Source organism: Syngnathoides biaculeatus, chromosome 6 (assembly GCF_019802595.1).
Source record: "Syngnathoides biaculeatus isolate LvHL_M chromosome 6, ASM1980259v1, whole genome shotgun sequence".
Taxonomy (NCBI): Eukaryota; Metazoa; Chordata; class Actinopteri; order Syngnathiformes; family Syngnathidae; genus Syngnathoides; species Syngnathoides biaculeatus.
In genome coordinates, this window is record NC_084645.1 from 30,562,261 (window position 1) to 30,577,121 (window position 14,861).

Sequence of the window (14,861 nt, forward strand, 5' to 3'; positions counted from 1 at the left end):
AAAAAATTAAATAGTTGGGGGGGGGGGACATAATCCTCTCAGAATGTAACAAAAGATCCACGTACGTAAATCAGGGGGGCTAAATGTGTCGATATGCCCGCCTAGGTGCCTCATACATACTGTCGGGCAGTCTGTTATTATTTAGAAGGGATCCGCATATCATCTAAATATTGTTTGAAACGATGGGGTAATATTGGCCCGGTCACTTCACTCGATTGTGAGGTGTTCTCTTCTTTGTAAAGAGCTTCTGTGTCCAATGGCAGGTGCCGCTACATGTTTTCAATGGCAAATGTCCCGGTGTGACATCTGCTGATGGCAATATGGCTATCACTTGGATGTCGAGTGAGACTTCCGCAACTTTGCGCACGGATGACACGCTCTCCGCTCATATTTATTTTTGCATATGGACATTGAAGTGAATAATGTTATATGTATTTTTCATTACAATATCCATTTTAGAATATATATAGGGATGTCAGTGGGGCTTTAAGGAACCGATATTTGAACACAAAACGTGAAAGAAGACATTGACAGACAACATAATATTCACTGGGATGTTTTTCTCCTGCAGAAAATTACTACTACTGCAGTTTATTTAGAGTATTGTGAATTTCTTCTTAGTTTGCATCTGTATAAGTGTACAATACTGCCCCCGGAGGTCAAGTCCCACACGTCAGATGGAGCCACAATGAATTAATCATGAAATACACATTTTACTCAATTCTTTACATTTCATTTTATTATCTAACTACTGTTGTACACTATACTGTATTATTTTTATATAGTTGAAAAATTACAATATTATAGTACTATTTTCTTGATAATAAAGAAATTAAAAGTGTTTTTATTGTATGATATTAACATTCATTTCCTTTAGAAAGATGATTTGCATTGCGAGTGTTTTACAGTACTAATAAAAATTTATATCTCCATGTAGCACAGTATACAGCAATAGCTCATGAAAAATGCTCAATTGGAAAAAAACACTTGATAAAGTGGAGGTGAGAATGATAAACCGCAATACAGTGGGGGGGGGGGCAACACTTTACGAACAAGGAAATTACAAGCATGTACGGTCAAATTGTTCTTTCTACATAAACATGAAAAAGCCCGCGTCCAGAAATCGGGGGAGTAAAGCCATTAAATAAATAATCTAACTTTTGCCGAGCTCACTCCAGCCCAGACATTTTGATCATGTCATCCCCTCAGGAAAATTGCAATTAAGTTCTGAGAGATAAAACATGCCAACTACTCTGCATTTCAAGGCGTGATTGGCCTATCAGCAAGGCAGCGCACTGCCGTGGTTTTTCATCACTGTTAATTGATCCTTTCTTTAATTAACGTGGAAAGGAAAGCCCGTATCTTGCGCGCCTCGTGTCTGTCTGTCATAACACAATAAAGGCCCTCTTCCTCTCACCCACGTCTCTCTGCTGGCTGGCCGGCGGCCAAATGGACTATTTATGGCGCGGCGATCTCACCGCGACGAGTTCAATAGCCGGGCTTCATTAACGCCGCTTTTCGCTGGCAAATTCTCATTTGCATGAGGTGGGGCCACGCTTTTAATATGCATGTGAAGGTTAGTAGTAGGGCCAAGCCGCTCTTTCTACTACTATTGCTCCGACTATTGTTCTTCTGGCTCCTCCTTGTCCCCCCCCAATGTCACAGACACTGACACTTTTTCTCTCTGATTCAATTAGACCCCCCCGCCCCCATTTTTGGCTCCTTCTATGGTCTTTCATTTGAATTTTACACAAGCCTGGATTCACATATAATTTGAACACTATAAAACAGTGATGTCAAACTAACGTGTGTCCAGGACACCTGCTTTGTATTGTGGCAAGTTTCCTGGTCGGAGTTCCTAAAAATACGAGTCCTGGAATACGCCCAAAATGGCTGCGTCAAACCAAAATGGTCGACTTTCAACACTTGGGCCTCTTACACACACAAAGATAATAAAGCAGTTTTTGTCCCAATTTTGCCCCTTGCCAATAAAGGATGAAAACACCATTGTTTTATGTCTTATAAAATTAATCTTTCAGAGCAACCTTCAGTCTGAAGTGTGTTCAGAGTGAATTTATCCCCATGCTTGCTTCAAAAGGGGTCAGGGTCAACAATGTTAAATCACAAATGTGTTCGATATTTACGACCCAAAAACCTTACTACACAGCAGACATGACTCTGAAAAGTAATCTGGCCAATCAAGACGTACCCTGACCGAGGAACCAGAAAGTCCTGCCCAAAGTCATTTTTTGTATAAAACTGGGTTTTCCCAGAATACAATTCAGTATTTGGGGATTTTTTTTTTTTTTTTTTTTTTTAAATCACCATTCGACAACACTCCCATATCCAGTCCCTTCGGAAACATTCGGGAAACATTGGTACCACTTATCTGGTCATGTATGTTGTTCTTTTGTTTTTGTGAGATCGCGTGCAATCGTGCAGGATTTCTTCCTTGAAAGAAAGGATTCTGGATCAGTGCTGCAACGGAATCTTTTTGTGTGCGGTGTTTGCAGAGGATGAACCTAACTAGAAAGCGCCCCAAAATTTTAAATCTCCATACTCAGCTGATTGACAAATTTTTAAGATGTGAAAAATCATTGTGTGTTGTTCAACATTTTAATTAGAATGTGTTAAACGTTTTTCCCAATTTACTGTCAACCATCAGCCTGGGATTTTTTTTTAAGTTTTATTATTTTTTTTATACTTACATGACCACTGAAAATGTTTACATATTTTCTTTGTGCTTTTCTGTTGATTATAAATGGTTTAAACCATTATGAAAGTCGTCAAAGGAGGACTAGCTAAATGTTTTATTATGCTTACTTTCATACACTTGTAAAACAGCGAAGCTTGTTGACTTAATTTATTTCTTTTAATGGGAGACTATTGAAAATAAAGCTAACCTTGAAGCTAGTAAATTGCTGGTTTCCGCCACTTCCATTTATTTGTATAATTCACATGAAAGTTTTTGATTTGGAAAATTTTCTAAATGTTGCAACGTGATGAAAACGTGACTTATTGTGGGTGTTCACATGCCATCCGTTCATTTTCCAAGCCGCTTAACCTCACAAGGATCGCGGGGAGTGCTGGCCCAGTTTTTTGTTGTTGTTTCTTTTAAGTTCCATAGTTTTGGTCTTCAACACTGACTTTTTAAATACTTATTCCCCACACCAACACACACTTTTTGTCATATTTTAGCAGTTATCCTCCTATTCTGACAGCTCTACCTGCAGTAATGGTTGCCTCCGGAAGGTGTGAAGCTGGGTCTCAACACTTGGCCTTTTTCACCGAGCGTATGTGCAGTTGCCGTTGGAGCGTAAAGTGTATTTTTTTTTCCACCCCCCACCCCCCTCCTCAACAGAAAGGCTGCAGAGAAATGAACATGTGAGTATCTGGTTCTGTCTAATTAAATCCACTGAACAGCCCTCAAGGCGTCCTTTACGACACATTTTGTGGGTGCACACTGCCACCTATTGACCAAAAAAATAAAGATCCGTCCTCTCCTTCCTCTCTCAGCCATTTTTACCGCCTTGATTGCTGCTAACTGGTGATGGTGGCATCAGTCATGGCGTGCCAGGATAAAACAACTCTTTTAAGATCACATATCTCTTTTGAAGGCTTCTTTATTACTATTTGTACAACACGCCAGGGCCGCCTCTAATGGGTGCAAATCAGCCCGGCCGGGGACGTAAATGCAAGCGAGCAAACGTCGCCGCTCTTATGTGTTATCATTGCTACGAGGTGTGTTTTGCGCAAAAGGCCTCCTCATTTGCGGGCGCTTGGTTGGTGTTGTTGCTTTTGGAGAACAAAGCCAGGAAGCAGAAGTGGTGGCTGGAGGAGCAATTTTGGTCCATCAAGGGGACGCGTTGAAGAGTTCAATTATTTGCCTTGTGAAGTATTCCGAGGATGTGGTCAGCTCATCAGCAACAAGGAGAAGACAAAGTCTTCAACACATGGACTTGAAGGGATGGAGTTCTTTTGTAGAGTATCAGATGAAATATACAGTAAACCCGTGATGGCGGTGTATAAGTTCCAAAGGGAAAAGCCTCCATATATAGCAAGAACACATATATTTTGTTCATTTATGTTTACCGCTCCCAATGGCTTAAACGTATTTATTTTATTAAGTACTTAAACACATACTCATTTATTCAATCAAGAAGCAAAGCTTGCATTGCTTCATGCTGTTAAAATGTCACTAACCAAACCACATCATCTCATCCCAAGAACATCCGCTAGCTTAATGCTAACAAATATCAAATGCCATTGACGATGTTGCAGTAATTCCAAACTTTCAAGCAACTACTTTAACACGCCATGGAGCATTAACGCATACAGAGAATGCAACAATACTCACAGGCATGCAGTATATTCGCTCTGTTGTATGAGAACAAGGATCATGCGTGAATCTTCAAGTACTTGGCGATCTTCTTTGTCTCTTCCTCTCACTTTTAATTACGCTGCCTGTCTTGCAGTGGAGCTCAGTGCTGCCCGGCAGGCTGCTGCAAAACATGGTACTACACTGAAAGCTCACAACTAGTCCATACATGATAAACTGCACGATAAAAAGTCAATTAAAAATATATTGCAACTATATTGTGGCTATATCTTAGTTTAGTACAGTAATAATGAGAAACCTGAGCACCCACAAACGCACACAACATGTTAAGATACACTGTACATGATGACTTGAATTATTTTCCAAAATGCTAGATAGCCAATATTAACACTGAAAGTTTCCTCAGTTTGAACTAAGTTAGTAGAATTTGTAAAATGGTACAGCAAAATTGGGAGAGAGAGAGCTACATATATATGTTTTTTTTTTAGTAAATGAAAATACATTTTCTTAAATAAGTACGTAATTTTATAAATACAAGGCGGCACAGTGAGGCAGCTGGTAAAGCGTTGGCCTCACAATTCTGAGGACCCGGGTTCAATCCCGGCCCGGCCCCGCCTGTGTGGAGTTTGCATGTTCTCCCCGTGCCTGCGTGGGTTTTCTCCGGGCACTCCAGTTTCCTCCCACACCCCAAAAACATGCAACATTAATTGGACACTCTAAATTGCCCCTAGGTGTGATTGTGAGTGTGGCTGTTTGTCTCCCTGTGCCCTGCGATTGGTGTACCCAGCCTCCTGCCCGTTGACAGCTGGGATAGGCTCCAGCACTCCCCGTAACCCTCGTGAGGATAAGTGGAAAAGAAAATATACATATATATATATATTCACACACACATACACACACGCACGCATACAGTATATCCATATATTGAGCCATGGTGGTCATTAAACAAACCAGGTTTTAACAAATCTGCACGTCTTGGCATTTACCAGTTTCATTTTTTGGGCTAAAAAAACTACAGGAAATGAAATACAGTTATGGCGCAGACTCAGTGTGGGATACTACTAATGAGTGAGTATTTGTAGTAATGAGTAGCAACGGGCAATGCATCAAGTCCATGGCCAAAGTGTGGAGAAAATCACAGCTTTATATGCTATACTTTTTCACATAACATGAGATTTATAGAGAAACTTTACATACTGTACTGGCTGCCGTCCTTTCTCTGGATCTTACAATGAAAGCCATGCAATCCGACTTCTCCAAATTGGCTCTAATCGGCTCTGAGGAGCGTGTTAGTCCACCAGCCTAAGATGAGAGGAAAACCAAGGCCTCGACATCCCCTCATTTCCCACACACAACTTGAGCCACACACATTGGAGGTAAGAAAAAGACAGAATTGAGATCCAGTGAAGTTAATGTGGCTGTTAAAAGTGAAATCCATCACCAGTTTGTCTAAAAACGGATCACTTTCAGGACTCCTGATAATGTCCATCCATTTCTGGCAGTCAAACAGACTCTGGAGAAGTGACTGATTTTACGGCCAACTCAATCATCAAGAAAGCGCGTGTAGCTTTAAAGCCACAGAGCTCCAGTGTGCGCATGTTAATACCATTAAATCACCTCAAATGTCTTCATGATTCAATCTTTTCTCACAGCCGACGACAAGCCAATTGGATTTCCCCAAAGTGGCTGTCCATTTCCTGTCTGTCTGTGACGAGTGGCCGCTCAGCTGTGTGAGTGTGGGAGCATGTGTGTGTGTTGGGGGGGGGGGGGGTGAACACCCACTTGCTGAAGTGCCACCCCCCCCCCCCAACAATCACATTTGGAATGACAACCATAGATCATGACAATTTATCAAGAATAATACAAATGCTACAATTAAAACAACTTTAATATTGGCCCTGGAATTTGGGGGTAATTCAACCCTTGAAGACAGTGTCACTGAGGGACATGAAACTTGGTCAAGACCCCCCAAAAAAAAAAAAAAAACCCAAAAAGTAAGGAATAGGAAAGCTCGCCATTTTGGCCATTGCCGGAGAACCTTTACAAAAAAAAAATCCTCCCAAAGATTTCTTCTGATTGCCATTTTATTTGAACCATGTATACTAGAGTGTATACTACTATACTACTGTGGTAATCGTTTTGACATTTCAAAGCTAGGGAAATTCAAACAAATTGTTCCGGATGTGAATTTCTATAGGTTGGCAGGTCGGCAGACATAGTCATAGACACCATATTCCACTAATAATTGGCTGGGTGATTTATTTTTTTCTTCAGTATTTTACTTTTACGTTTTGGGGCTTGAATTCCTAATTTTTGGTTTTGCTTCACGGCCATGAGTTTTAATTTTGGTGCATCACTCATTTCTACACATCCTACAAAGACAGACTTGAGATTTTGTACGATTGCGACCAAATTCAAACAATGCGTTCTAAACGGATGACAGCAAATAGCTAAATAACAACAAAAAAAATGTCTTTGTCCATGTGTGTGGGCAGAACGTTGTGGCGTGTGATGACTTGTCATAAAACATGAGCATCTCTCTTTAAACTCAACTCCACAATGTCAGATTGACCAAAATTGTGGGCTGTGAAGCTCAAATGCAATTTTGAGGGCTTTCCAATGCCCTGAAACCCAAACACATTTTCATTTACTGTTGTGGGCATGACTACCCAAATTTGACTTAAATTATGGGGCAGCACAGTAACTGAGTAGTAACTGGTTAGACCGTCTCCCTCGCAGTTCTAAGGATCGGGGTTCACATCCCGCCCCCACCTGTGTGGAATTTGCATGTTCTGGCCACTCCGGTTTCCTCCTCAAAAACATGCATTAATTGAAGCCCCAATACTCCCCGTAGGTGTGAATGTGAGTGCGTTTGTCTCCATGTGCCCTGCGATTGGCTGGCAACCAGTTCAGGGTGTATCCCACCTCCTGGCCGATAGTAGCTTGGATAGGTTCCTGCAATCCCGTGACCCTTGTGAGGATAAACGGCTCAGCTAATGGCCGAAGGGATGAAAAGTATGCCTCCAAAGCGAATGTCACTCACCAACATGAATGTGTTATGCCTGATGGAGTCCCCATCATAAAGAGGTATGAATGTCAAAATTGGACTGTACAACTCTGTATGTACTGTTTATAAAGGTTCTGTGACAGCTTTAGTTATGCACTTCATATTAATTCGACTTAATAAAAGCAACTCCATTTTAGTCCTTTGGCACATTTTTGTTGCAGTCCTTCAAGTTTGTATATTTTGGGACAGCCTTCTTCTTTTGTCACGCCAAATATCTTTGTCGACGGCGTATTCTCATCCCCAAATTTCGGGGGTGGTGCACCCAGATGAGACTATGGCCTTGTGGAAGGCTGTCAGTGGCGCTCTATAGCACAGCAGCTCTTAGCGGCCATGACTCGAATGACCTGCTTTTCTGCTCTCTGCTGAATAGCTGCTGGCACCTCTCCCTGGCCTGTCTACTAGATGAGACACAAGTTTAAAGAGATAGCCCCCCCCCCCCCTCCTTTCTCCCACACCCGCCCAACTACCATTACATTTTGTCCTTGATTATGTTATTATCCTTCTCGTAATGTCTGTGTGTGGCTATGCCCTGTGGGTCGATGGAGAAGAATCGCACAAAAATAAAATAAAATAACTCCTCTTCTGTCTTTTTGATTTCCCTTAAAAGCAAATGTAAAGGAGGCCTTTTTTTTTTCGCATCGGGGGCCATTTCAGTTTTGATACAAGTCTTCTGAGGGCACACACTGACAAAATTTGATAAAAAATGAAAACGGAACAATTTTGCATTGTGAATTGTGATCATGTGATCTGAGGTTTTCAGGAGTTACGTTTAGGAGTTGGAGTTGAGGTTGGATTTTGGTGCTTTAGTGTCACAAAGATCTTAGTAGTATGAATGGAAAAAAATGAGGGGCAAGATCTTAGCATTAGGGTTAGGGTTTGTGTTGGGACTATGATAAGGGTTAAGATTCCGGGTAAAGGTAACTCTTTGGGTAGGTTTAGGGTTAATATCGCACTCAGAGGTTAATCTTGGTGGTGTCCAGGTGTACAAGATGGACTCAAGTGCAGGGAAGTAAGATCATGGGACTTTGGGAGAAAAAAAAACTAAAATGTATTCCAGTATTGTGCCATTCTCCTGACTAGTTAATGTACTATTGGGAGGCCTGTGATGAAAACAAAAACAATCTCGAAGGCACCAGGAGCATGTTTAAAGCTTCAATTAGAGGTGAAAAAACTAATATTACACTAATATGTTCCACCAGTTAATATGATATGGCAAGGATGTGAAGAAACGGTTCCAAGCGGGGTGGAAGAATTGGCGAAAGGTGTCTGCTGTTCTATGTGACAGAAGAGTCTCTGCTAGGATGAAGGGCAAAGTTTACAAAACAGTGGTGAGGCCGGCCCTGATGTATGGATTAGAGATGGTGGCACTGAAGAAACAACAGGAAGCAGAACTGGAGGTAGCAGAAATGAAGATGCTGAGGTTCTCGCTTGGAGTGAGCAGTTTGGATAGGATTAGAAATGAGCTCATTAGAGGGACAGTCAAAGTTGGATGTTTTGGAGACAAGGTTAGAGAGAGCAGATTTTGATGGTTTGGACATCTCCAGAGCCGAGAGAGTGACTATATTGGTATAAGGGTGCTGAGGATGGAGTTGCCAGGCAAAAGAGTGAGAGGAAGACCAAAGAAAAGGTTGATGGATGTTGTGAGGGAGGACATGAAGACTGTGGGTGTAAGTGAGGAAGATTCACGAGATAGGCCTAGATGGAAAAAGATGACACGCTGTGGCGACCCCTAATCGGGACAAGCCGAAAGGAAAAGAAGAAGATATTGACCTGGAGTACGGAAGAAGAAAAGTGCGGAAGTCTCTGGGAGAATGCGGGAAGGGCCCGATTTGACAGGGAACGCCCATCTATTGGGGTTGCTCCACCCACAGCGCATACATAGCTGATATGTGAGTACGTAAATCTTCGATGGCTGGCGACCACAGAATTAGACAATAAGGCACATGTGGACCAGACGTAAACGGCGGTAGAACCGACTGATTGACAAAGGGGAGCACGGAGAACAGGTAGAGACAAAATAGACAGAGAGAAACCTGGAAAGAAAGAAAACATTTTCCAAAGTAGGAAACTGAAATCACCTGTTCAAATGTCATGTTAAGTCCAAATCCAAAAGATGGAAAAAAAAAAAAAAACATGAGTTGGTTTTACACAACTCTAATCAAATGTTGGATTAAGGAGGGAAAAGAAGTCGTGAAAGCAAAGTAATGCTTGCAGTCCCTCCGGCAGACAGACTGGACCAGATTTGCGACCTACTTAATCCTCGGCATTTTGAAATGGTACAATATTCAGCAACAACACGCTGAATGGAATAACTAATTCTTGATTGGCAGGCCTTGTCAGAAGCCCCTTGGTGGGTTCCCTGCGATGAAGAAAAATCTTCATCATCCCCCTTCTGCACCACCACCACCACCATCATCATCATCAACCACAACAAAAATACAATTAACAGGAAGCATTTAGAGGAGAGAGATTATTTACTGGGGCTCATCCTTGGAAGACAGCAGCGTTCCTGAGAGACATGTGTGCCCGTCAGCTTGGGGTAGGTGTGGAGGGTGGGAGGGGGCACCAAGCAATCACATTAAAGCGGAGAGCTTGTGTTCACTTCAATGGCGTCATTGTAGTCATCATTCTGTCGACCATTGGAAAGACTTCGTTTAAGACAACGCCGGTGGATTCACGTCGTGGGAAAATATGTCCAAAATGTGCAGGTCATAAATTAGTCTTCAATCTGAACCTTCCAGTGCAGTAGCCTAAAGAAGTAAGTCACGAGTCAAACCATACAATTGTGCTCAAATACAGTACAGATTTGCTAATAAGCAATTTTGCACTCAGTGTCTATACTTGATGTAGCGTAATTTCCGACCTACAGAGGGCACTGGATTAAGACTCACCCAGTACGTTTGTACAGGAAATACCATTTGGTACATACATAGGCCGCACCTGTGTAAAAGCCGCAAGTGCCCACAATGAAACCCACATTGAAACACGAGGTATTTACAAAGAAAGACGTTACAAGAAAGAGTTTTCAAAGTATTAATGCCTTAGCACGAACAGGGCTGGTTAAAAAAAAAAAAAAAAAAACTACAGTGGCAGCTACACAGTGGCAACACAGTAGCAAAACACTAACAGAACCGGTGGGAAAAAAAAAAAAAATCATACCTAAATCACTGGGAGGGGGCAATAACGCAGCAGAAACACGCTAGCGTGGTGCTAAGACTATTGCAGTGCTAACAGGGCCGTTTAAAAAAAAAAAAAAAACATACAGCTAAAAATCACTGAGACATGGCAGTACCACAGCCGCAACACGCTAGAAAGGCGGTAACGCTAGCGCAGTGCTAAGAGGCCTGGTTAAAAAAAAATAAAAACTTAAAAAACCTACCGGTAAAATTCACTTCCTCTGCGCATATATTCCACCGGTCTCACTCTTACATTTTCTACTTGAGTGCCCTCTTGCAGCTGTTGGAAAAAATGCACAATTTCGCAGCATCACCGCGTAAGCTGCAGGGTTGAAACCGTGTGGAAAAAAAGTCGCGGCTCATAGGCTGGAAATTACAGTAGTTAATTATACTTACACAGTTGACCACGTCTGAGTTTTCACCGCATCAATTTTTGAATGAACTTGCCTGGTGAAATCTAAATTGCGGTCGGCATGTCTTCTTCTTTGACATGATGTAACGCTTTTATCAGAAGTTATGCCATTGGAGATAGCTTGGGCTTTTGCCACCCAAAAGTATGTGTGACGTCATGGTGAAAAATATGAACGTTTTCTATGATTGAAACATAAAAGCAGAGCTATTAGGAGTTGGACTAAATTTGGTAAGTTCCCACTGAAGGCCCAGATAGGCAAGTGCACACAGCCTGTCACTGGGTTGGGAATATTTTAGAAAAATGAGTAAACATTGCTCTCACTTTCACTTTTATCACGCTTGATGGAGGTAAAGTCGTTGCACATTTAAAGAGGCGGGCTTTATCAAACGAGTGCGTGCGGCTGCGGTGGCAAGCGGGTCAGCGAGCAGGCGGGAGTGAGACGAAGCAGAGCACGGAAGAGCACGGACGTAACATGTGGACCGCATTAGAAAAGGTAATGGCGGCGGTCCTTGGGAAAGAAAATTTAAAAAAAAAAAAAAAAAAAAGTGTCTTTTGAGGCCACGGGACGCTGAGGAGCAGCAGCAGGTTAGTGTGTCAGCGGGGAGTCCACGTATGAGAATGATTAGAGGAGCAGGTGCCGCTTTTAGCTCTGCTCAATGCACCCTCATTAATCTTACATTGTCATAAGGCATTACAGCAGATGATACTTTACGAGCGTGTCACATTCCTCCTCCCCGTGTGTGTGTGTGTGTGTGCGTGTGCTTTGTTTCATATGGAGAATATTTGGAGCGTCATTACCATTATGGAGCGGTCCTTCATTACAGCCTTGAATGTGCGCAGAGAAGAAAGAAGGGGCCTCTTAATCACTCTAAGTGGATTACCTCACCTCGCCCATGACATCATGCTACATATTACATGCATCATGTATATTGTTTGACACTATCACGCTGGAGGATCACCTGGGCTGCAGATTTAAATATGTAAGGATCAAAGGGAGCTTCATAAGATAACAAAAAAAATTGACGACAAAAGCGAGCACACTAATTCGGACGCGCGACAGGTTTCGCCAGAAGTAGCAAGCCGTTTCAATTCTTTTGACGCTCGTATGAACGCTCACAAACAGCGGGTGGAGATCTGCAGAGCTCGGAGGGTCTGGGTTTGAATCTCGGCCCTGGTCTCCCTGTACAGAGCTTTAATACCGTCCACATCCTCCTTGTAGATTCCAAAATTAGATTAGAATTAGTCCATCTTGGGTTTATTGAAGAATTTCAATTGTCCATGGGTGTGAATAAGAGTTGCCTCCAGTCAGCCCTTATTAACATAACCCTTATTAGCATGAGCAGCAGAGAGAATGAATGTGGATTATTATGATGGCAGCACTTTTCCCTCGCAGTTCAAATCACATGTTCTACCCGTGCCTGTGTGTCGGCTACAGTACTTAACACACAGGTGTCAAACTCAAAGCCCGGGGGCCAGATCTGGCCCACCACATGATTTTATGTGGCCCCGCGAAGCCGAATCTAGAGTGTCAATTCCATCGATTCTTGTTAAAATCTGTACAAAATGCATCATGCATCATAAATGATAAAGTTCAGATATTACAAGCATTTTTGTGTTACCAAACACGAATAGTTGAAAAACACATTACTCTTAATTTCTGATTTCAAAAGTAGATCATAAATTGATGATGCAAATACGATGAGACGATTAAATATTTGTATTGTTTCACAGTCATAACGGCCCTCTGAGGGAAATCGGAAGCACAATGTGGCCCACGAGTAAAATGTGTTTGACACCCCTGACTTAACAGGTTTGCCATCTTCTTGACAAAGCTATGCCTCCATGACTGAAAATACAATACATATGTTTTCCAATGGGGGATTCTAAAATTGTTCTTCACATGTGCGCCGTCTTGGTTACGAAAATTTGAACTCAACACTGGTCCGTGGATTCAAAGTGAGCAGGGTGAACACTGACCTCCATAAACACATTTCAGTGGAAAAAGATTCTTGATTGGGACATTTCGATGAATAAAATGGTTCATGTTATTTAGACACTTGGAAACACAAATTGTGGAAAATTCATGCATATATATATATATATATATATATACACATTTTTTTAATCTGTACTTAGTGTTGGCCTCACAGTAGCAGGGGCAGAGTGGAATCAGACAGGACTGCCCCCTCAAAACAAGCTCAATTCAGTCAGGCTATCCAAAAATCTATATTTTAAACATACATAAATATAGATAACGTAGCGTAAGTCTTGATACTTGGAGTATTTAGACAGAAGCAAGTTCAGACACCAGGGAACGCTTTGAAATTGTGAAAAATAAAGCACATATCCTTTTAAACAATTGTGATAACGTTTAAAAAGACAATTGCAGACACTTTGTGAGCTCGTCTGTTAACTTTCAACACTTACATAATGTGTTTTTCCCAAACTTCTGCCCGAGCAAAACTCTTCACTGTGTGGGTGGGTGGCATTGGAAAAGTAATGATTTACAAACAATAAGTGGAGGAATGCACAAATCAATAAATCACGTTGCATATTTGTGAAGAAACTTTATTTATTTTGTTTGTTACCTTACTTTCTTCATTTAAGGCATTTTATTTGTGTGTGTGTGTGTGTGTGTCCCCCCCCAACCTCTGCCAGGCAGGAGCCCAGGAATCCCAAATTATCCAGTGGGGTTAGGGGGCGCCGTGCTCCCTGAGCCCCGAGCCCCATAGTGGAGGTAACGTATTCAATGGCCCGCGGCGAGTGGAGGAGAGCGCGCGGCCCCGCTGCATACTGATGGCGGCCAGAGGAGCCTCGTAATTGGAGCTGCCGAGGAGAGGGGAGAGGAGGGCAAGCGCGCCGAGATGATTGCTTTGTTTTCTGGCTTCCTGTCGGAGCGCCTCAAAACTCCTCCCCCCTCCGCCATCACCTCACCCATTACTCAACCCCTCCTCCCTACTTTGCTCCAAGTAGGGCCATGGAAAAATTGAATAGAGATACACGCTAATTGGTCTCTTGCTGCTTGCTTAAAGGACCGTAGACATTCTTTTTCATTTACCAATTGCAGTGTTCAGCAACCATTTGTTTTACAGAAGAAAAATCTCACAGGCAAAAATGTACAGTATAGGCAATAAACAGCACCCTTTTATCGTCGGGGATACGTTCCAGACTGAACTGGGATAGATGAAAATCCACGACATTGAAAGACCATATCAATAAAATCCAAATTTTGATTAGTTCTTTGGGAAAATGAGCAATCAACAAGCTCTAGTGCTAATTTTTCTTGACCCACCAACCTCATTGGATGAACATGAAGTAAATATGTGTCAAATTTTAAAGTTGACCTGATTTACACAGGACTACAATTATCAGTTTAAAAAAAAATTACATGGAGAATCCCCCAGACCCCTACAGAGATTTTTTTTTAACATAAATTAAGCAATCTGGAAGAATCTAAATGGTCCAGTGAGGCAAAATTAAAAAAAAAAAAAATTCATGCAATATTTATTTACACTGCTCAACTACATGCTGATGTAAATATTTAAGATTACAAGTACATTTACCTAATTTCTTTTTTTCTTTTGACCTCCAACTTGAGCCAGGCCCACCTCCACCTGCATCTGATGCCTCCTTCAAGCTCGGCCATTCTCATTCTAGCAAAAAATGGACAACAATCATTGTCTGTTTCACTCTTACTGACATCAATGGCTAATCTCCCAAATGGATAATACAGGAAAATTATGAAGTCCAAAGTCCAGTTTCCATTTTTATTGTCCTTTCCTCCGTTACTTACAACATTTAACACTGACGTGGTCAGCGGTTTGGCTGAGACCACAACCAGCAGCACCTTGACGTGAAAATACAAGA

General features: G+C 41.9%; 1 long non-coding RNA gene across 5 annotated transcripts in view; it reads right to left on the reverse strand.

Annotated features, from left to right (window-relative positions):
- Positions 1-14,861, reverse strand: part of LOC133502431 (uncharacterized) — a 37,951-nt gene that overhangs the window by 19,306 nt on the left and 3,784 nt on the right. For 2 of the 5 annotated variants that reach the window (XR_009795482.1, XR_009795480.1), the window contains exons 2-3: positions 14,558-14,647; positions 4,358-4,502 (exon numbers count right to left, since the gene is read on the reverse strand). This is a non-coding gene — a long non-coding RNA (uncharacterized LOC133502431). Of the gene's footprint in view, positions 1-2,986; positions 3,976-4,100; positions 4,503-14,557; positions 14,648-14,861 lie in introns of those variants that run through there. The other 3 variants (XR_009795479.1, XR_009795483.1, XR_009795481.1) reach the window with 3 other exon arrangements.